Source organism: Rhincodon typus, chromosome 15 (assembly GCF_021869965.1).
Source record: "Rhincodon typus isolate 14 chromosome 15, sRhiTyp1.1, whole genome shotgun sequence".
NCBI lineage: Eukaryota > Metazoa > Chordata > Chondrichthyes > Orectolobiformes > Rhincodontidae > Rhincodon > Rhincodon typus.
In genome coordinates this window covers 52,815,678-52,821,880 of record NC_063346.1, presented here as the reverse complement: position 1 = coordinate 52,821,880, position 6,203 = coordinate 52,815,678, and the positions used below count along the sequence as shown (strand labels likewise).

General features: G+C 46.0%; 1 protein-coding gene across 4 annotated transcripts in view; it reads right to left on the bottom strand.

Annotated features, from left to right (window-relative positions):
- The window catches only part of kifc3 (kinesin family member C3), a 48,446-nt gene extending 42,943 nt beyond the window's left edge, over positions 1-5,503 (bottom strand). For all 4 annotated transcript variants that reach the window (XM_020509817.2, XM_020509820.2, XM_020509818.2 and 1 more), the window contains exons 1-2: positions 5,413-5,503; positions 4,775-4,911 (exon numbers count right to left, since the gene is read on the bottom strand). The gene's annotated coding sequence lies outside the window, so the exon portion shown is untranslated. The remainder of the gene's footprint in view (positions 1-4,774; positions 4,912-5,412) is intronic.
- Between the last annotated feature and the right edge of the window lie 700 nt (positions 5,504-6,203).

The following is a 6,203-nucleotide window of genomic DNA, read 5'->3' as shown; positions in this document are numbered from 1 at the left end:
CGGAGACTCGGGGACCGCTTTGCAGAACACCTACGCTCGGTTCGCAATAAACAACTGCGCCTCCCAGTCGCGAACCATTTCAACTCCCCCTCCCATTCCTCAGACGACATGTCCATCCTGGGCCTCCTGCAGTGCCACAACGATGCCACCCGAAGGTTGCAGGAACAGCAACTCATATTCCACTTGGGAACCCTGCAGCCCAATGGTATCAATGTGGATTTCAAGTTTCAAAATCTCCCCTCCCGCTACCGCATCCCAAAACCAGTCCAACTCGTCCCTGCCTCCCTAACCTGTTCTTCCTCCCACCTATCCCCTCCTCCCACCTCAAGCCGCACCTCCATCTCCTACCGACCAACCTCATCCCACCCGTCCTCCCTGGACTGACCTATCCCCTTCCTAACTCCCTACCTACACTCATCTTTACTGGCTCCATCCCCGCCTCTTCGACCTGTTTGTTTCCTCGCCACCTATCCTCTATCCCTCTTCTATCCACCTCCCACTCTCTCCCTATTTATTTCAGAACCCCCTTCCCCTCCCCCTTTTCTGATGAAGGGTCTAGGACCGAAACGTCAGCCTCTCTGCTCCTATGATGCTGCTTGGCCTGCTGTGTTCATCCAGCCCTGCACCTTGTTGTCTCGGATTCTCCAGCATCTGCAGTTCCTACTATCTGTGATAGAATACATCTCACTTGCCTGAAAAAGTGCAACTCCAACAACATTTGAAGCACAACACCATCCAGGACAAAGCAATTCACTTGATAAACACCTCATGCACCACCTTCAAAATCTTCCACTACCAATGCACTCTGGTAGCGGTATGTACCATCTACAAGATGCACTGCCGGAACGAACCAAGACTCCTGCAACAGCACATGCCAAACCTGGGACCTCTACAACCTAGAAGGACAAGAGCAGCACATGCAAGAGATCAGCACCACCTGCAAGTTCTCCTCCAAATCACACAACTTGGAATTTTAATCACCATTCTGTCACTGCTCCTTCACTGCTGCTGGAAGAAAATCCAGAAATCTAACAACACAGAGTGTACCTACATCAGATAGACTGCAGAGGCTCAAGATGGCAACTCACCGCCACTTTTCTCAGCACAATTAAAGATGGGCATTAAGTGCTGACTTTACCAGCAATACATCACAAATGAATAAAAATAACTCAAAGTGCAATTACATGTTCAACCAGCCATGTATTCTCTCCATATTACACAAGGAAACAGACATTTTCCTTCAGTTTGCTGTGGGCACAAACTGTTACTAAACCTGCATGATCCAGTTTAACAGTTAGCTACAGTTTCATAACAAAGTATTATATTTCTGGTGTGCTGTGATGGGAACTTTCACCTGCCCATGTGGACTGAATACACCTGTCAATACTAACCCCAATATACCAGCCCAGAGCACAGCAGTACCACTTGTTCTCAGTCTGAAATTACTTCAGTGAACTAAAAACATTTAGCTTTATTAAAAACAAGTAGTCATAGACAAAGCAATCCAGATATCCTTCCTACATGAGCTTTTATCTTGTGCCCTTGTAATAATCACAGTCTCCCAATGTCATCCTCAAAAATTCTCTACAAATAAAACTCAGCTTCAGGAACAGTCCTGCACTCAAGTAAGACAAGTTGCAGAAAATCCCATTTCCTCTCATAATCCACTTCCTTTCCCTTTAACCTCCCAGGGCTGTCTGACCCACTGTGCTTGTCCAGCTCCATATTTATTGACTCCAATGGACGAAGTTCTGCTTCTGTCCTACCCACGGATAAACTGGCCGCTAATCACCACCTTTGCTTGGAACATCTGATCCTTAAAATCTTTATCCTGGCCACAGACGAGCCACCTCTAGTCCCCATCTTCGTTACGACAAACTAGCATTCGCTCCTCATCCAAGCCATGGACAAACCAGCTCTCAATCCCAACCTATTCTGGAAAATCAAGCCTATGTAATCTCCATCATAGCCACACATGGCTCACCTCTAGTTCCCATCATCAGCAAGGCCAAACAATAAAGAACTATTTCTCCCACTGCACGTGACTAGAGTATGTCGTGTCAAGTACAGCAATAATGACTGAAAACAATTTCAATTCTCCAGTTTCAATGACAAATTGCCAGAGTGCTGCAGAAATTCTAGCAAGCAATCCTGAGAAGACAGATTCAAGTACACTCAGCACATGGTGCAAGTGGCCAGTGCAGGATTTTGAACATACACCAGCAACATCCGTTCAGTCAATTTAAACACAATCAATGTATTGGCAACAAGATTGATCCCTGTTTCAGAGATAGTAGGAACTGCAGATGCTGGAGAATCTGAGATAACAAGGTCTAGAGCTGGATGAACACAGCAGGCCAAGCAGCATCAGAGGAGCAGGAAGGCTGACGTTTTGGGCCTAAACCCTTCTTCAGATCCCTGTTTGGCAGGTTTGAACACAAGCCGAGAAGTAACATCAACAATACTGCAGTTATTCTGCTTTTTCATCTTACCCAGCGTAGTATCTTCAAGCCATTCATAAACCGTCTGCCTCTCTCTCTGCAATGAATGCTTATGGTATAAATACCATGGACTCCTTACTGGCATTTTGTAGCTTTCACACCAACAGCAAATGTCAGTTACCCTTTAATGAGCCAAAATGTTTCAGTGTCGCTAGTGTCAACCAACTGCACCTGAGGGGCACTCATAATTCCTGCTGTATAATCAATCACTCCGTGCCCAAAGTGCCTGCAGCATTACCCTAATGAAGCAATACCAACAAGGACAGACTGAAGAAATTTGGGCTTTTCCAGTCTCAGATGATCAGGCTGAATAGGGTAAAAGAGGAGAAAGAGTGAAGCTTTATTTGATGTAGTAATAGACTACATAGGTGTTGTCAACCAGGTCAGGAGACTGCTTGAGGATCAACTGTAGCACATTTACCACTGGGGTGTCATATTTCCACATGTGCTAAAACATATTCCAGCAACTCAGGGCTGTAAACTGAGCACTATAACCTAGATTTGATCTATCACTGCATGGAACTCTTCCCTTTGCCAAACCACAGAACGTTATTACATCACAATGTCAGCAGCATTTTAACTGTTTAAAGGAGGAGAAAAGAATTTGACCCATGAGACAAGAGATCAGAAAATTACCCAAACCCAAACTTTGGCCAGGACTGTACCCTCATTTCTGAGAGCAGATGAAATGCCTCCACCCAGTTACATACTTAGAGACGAGCGGATTTCTGAGTACAATATACACAGGGTAAAGTAAAGGCTCCACCATTTTGAAATCCTGGTAAAAGGAGGCACTAGCCACGCATGATGATTTTTAGTTTCAATACAGTGAAGATGGAGAGAGGAAGAACTTTGTGGAACTAGGCACATTTGAAGTTGAGGAGAAATAAGAGGGCAATTCAGCTGAGCAATGAACACAGTGGGACCGTGGTTAGCACTGCTGCCTCACAGCACCAGGGACCCAGGTTCAATTCTAGCCTCGGGTGTCTGTCTGTGTGGAGTTTGCACATTCTCCCCGTGTCTGTGTGGGTTTCCTCCGGTTTCCTCCCACAGTCCAAAGATGTGCAGGTTAGGTGGATTGCCCATAGTGTTCAGGGATGTGTAGCTTAGGTGGGTTATAGGGGGATGGGTCTGGGTGGGATGCACTGAGGTTTGGTGTGGACTTGTTGAGCCGAAGGGCCTGTTTCCACACTGTAGGGATTCTATGGTTCTAACAAAAAGTGTGCTTGGCCATATGTTTAAGTGCAGTTAGGTTAGGGGCATGATGATTTTGGATGTACACGGTTATCTCCAAAACTAGCTAACACAGCCATTTTGGCAAAGGAGATGTTGAATAGAAATCGACCAATGTTGTTCCAATTGTCCCGACTGCATATTTCCCTTAGTACAAGGTAACAATCAACGCTAGAAGGGAGGTGGTGCAGGGTTAGTTTGTACATAACCCTGTGGTTGCTGAATACCTGGTTGCCCCAGGAAGACCCCTGGATACCTGCTACACCTGGAAGGCTTCCTTAGCAAACATTCTCATCCCACAGTCCCAGGATACTGATACCATCGCCCCAGAGGTGAAGCAGTGCCTCCCACACTAACCAACATAACATGACAAGGTCACAAGCAGGCAGAGCACTTTTTGTGCTCAATCTAGCCAAACCCAAAACCAAATAATAAACTGATCAAAACCTTTAAACTCATTGCTCTGTGTAACAAGTTTAATTGTGGCAAGAATTCTCTTCATGCAGCAGCAATAAGATGACCAAAAAAGTTAATTCACATAAATATATAAATACCAAGCCCATTCAGCCTATTTCTCATTTGAGCAAGATCATAGCTGATCTGTACCTCAATACTATTTACCACCATTTGATCGGTTACCTTTGATATACCAGAAAAGCAGGAGAGGGATCTGCCATGATTTTCCATCACAGACAAAGAAAAGTAGCAAATTCAAGGGCTAGTTAATAGCACATGCACAAGACCCCACATTCCAGGCTCAAATTCATCAAGGCCCACTGGAATGCTGGAAGGGTCACATTGTGCATTGCAGTGGAACTGTACAGGTGCACATAATGACACTAGGAGGATGCTGTTGCCAGGGAAACAGCCTGTACAGTAGTCTCTAAGTGAAAACACCATCTCCTAACCTTACTTACAATCTACAGAAACATTCCGAGACATGGAAAATACCTTCACTTCGCAATAAAAAAAAACACATCAAAACACAAGCTTAATAAACTAAAATTGCAGAAATAGACTTCATTTAGACTAATGCCTACCAGCTGGTATTAGTCCACAGAGCTGCAATGCAGGTTCAGCTCGCAGCTGGGCTACTCATGGGTTAAATCCGCACCTCGGACGGAACGGAACCACCCAGCTGAACGAAGTCGCCAGGCCGATGGCTAAGACTCTCGCCCTGAGAATTCAAGAGGGAAAACTGGTGACTTGTGTGTTATAACGTCGTGCTGCTGAAAACAACAATGTCCTTCTGGTGAGAATGACCTGGCTCTCTCTCTCTCTCTCTCTGGTCAGGTGCTCCTGATTCAATCTGTGTTGACATGATTTTTTTTTTTCCCCCTCCCTCTGTCTTTAGCTAACGCAGCTGCTTTCTCCACTGCCGTGTTTTCATGTTTGGCACCTGGAGACCACTGCAGGGCTTTAAACACAAACAGCACTCTCCCTCTGGTCTCCTATCAGAGAGGAAAGGCACCCCCGCTGTGACCCAAAACGCCCGGTTGCCGCTGAAGCTCAACCTACACATAACCCTCCAACAATGAAGGAGCCGACGCTGCAGACAGGGGTAATACCTACCGACCACATTCCATCAAATAGGTATCTCGTAGCCTGCACCGCCCCTTATCCGGGTGTGAGGATGATATGCACCTCTCCCTATTCAGGAAATTAGCGTTATACTCACCAAGCACCCTCCCCGCCACCCCGAGCCTAGCTCAGGCTGGGAGCAAACCTCCTGCAACGGCCGCCGCTGCTCCCCGGGTCCCAGAGCCGGGCTAGGCAAGACTGCCCCATATCTGTCAGCTAGACTCAACCAATCAGACTCAGGCCCCTGCCCGGTACCGGCCAATCAATGGCGACGCATTCAGCGAGTAGGCGGGTCGTTGATAAAACGGGAAAAGTTTCAGGAATTCGAAATTAAACATGGAAAAGACAGGGACAGTCATAGAACGTAGTAACAGGACAAAGAGAAAGGTAATGACATAGGTACAGGGGAAATTCAAAGGTAATAATGTTGGCCCAGGAGAAATACAAGCGGAGATAAAAAAATACTAAAATGGTAAACACTGCATGCATGCAAACATACAAATTAGGAGCAGGACAAGGCCACTCGGCCCTTCGAGCTCGCTCCAACATTTGGCTAATCTGATTACTCCACATTCCCTCCTATCCCCAACAATTTGTTATACCCTTGTTTATCAAGAATCCATCTACTTCTGCAACGAGAAGGGCAACGATCCAGGCACAAGGCAAACGCAAAGGCTTGGAAAATAATGTATGCATTAGGGCAGAGAGAAGAAGATAGGATTAACAAAGCAGGGTTCGGGTGCAGAATTTATGTGGCTGGAATGAGGATGAACTGTAAGCTATTTGCTGAAGTTCAGAGAAAGACACAATTACTGGAACAGGACGAAGCACAGAGGACATGGCCCAGAGCCTGGAGAGGGTAAATAAACTGGCACTTTCTTCTTTTGT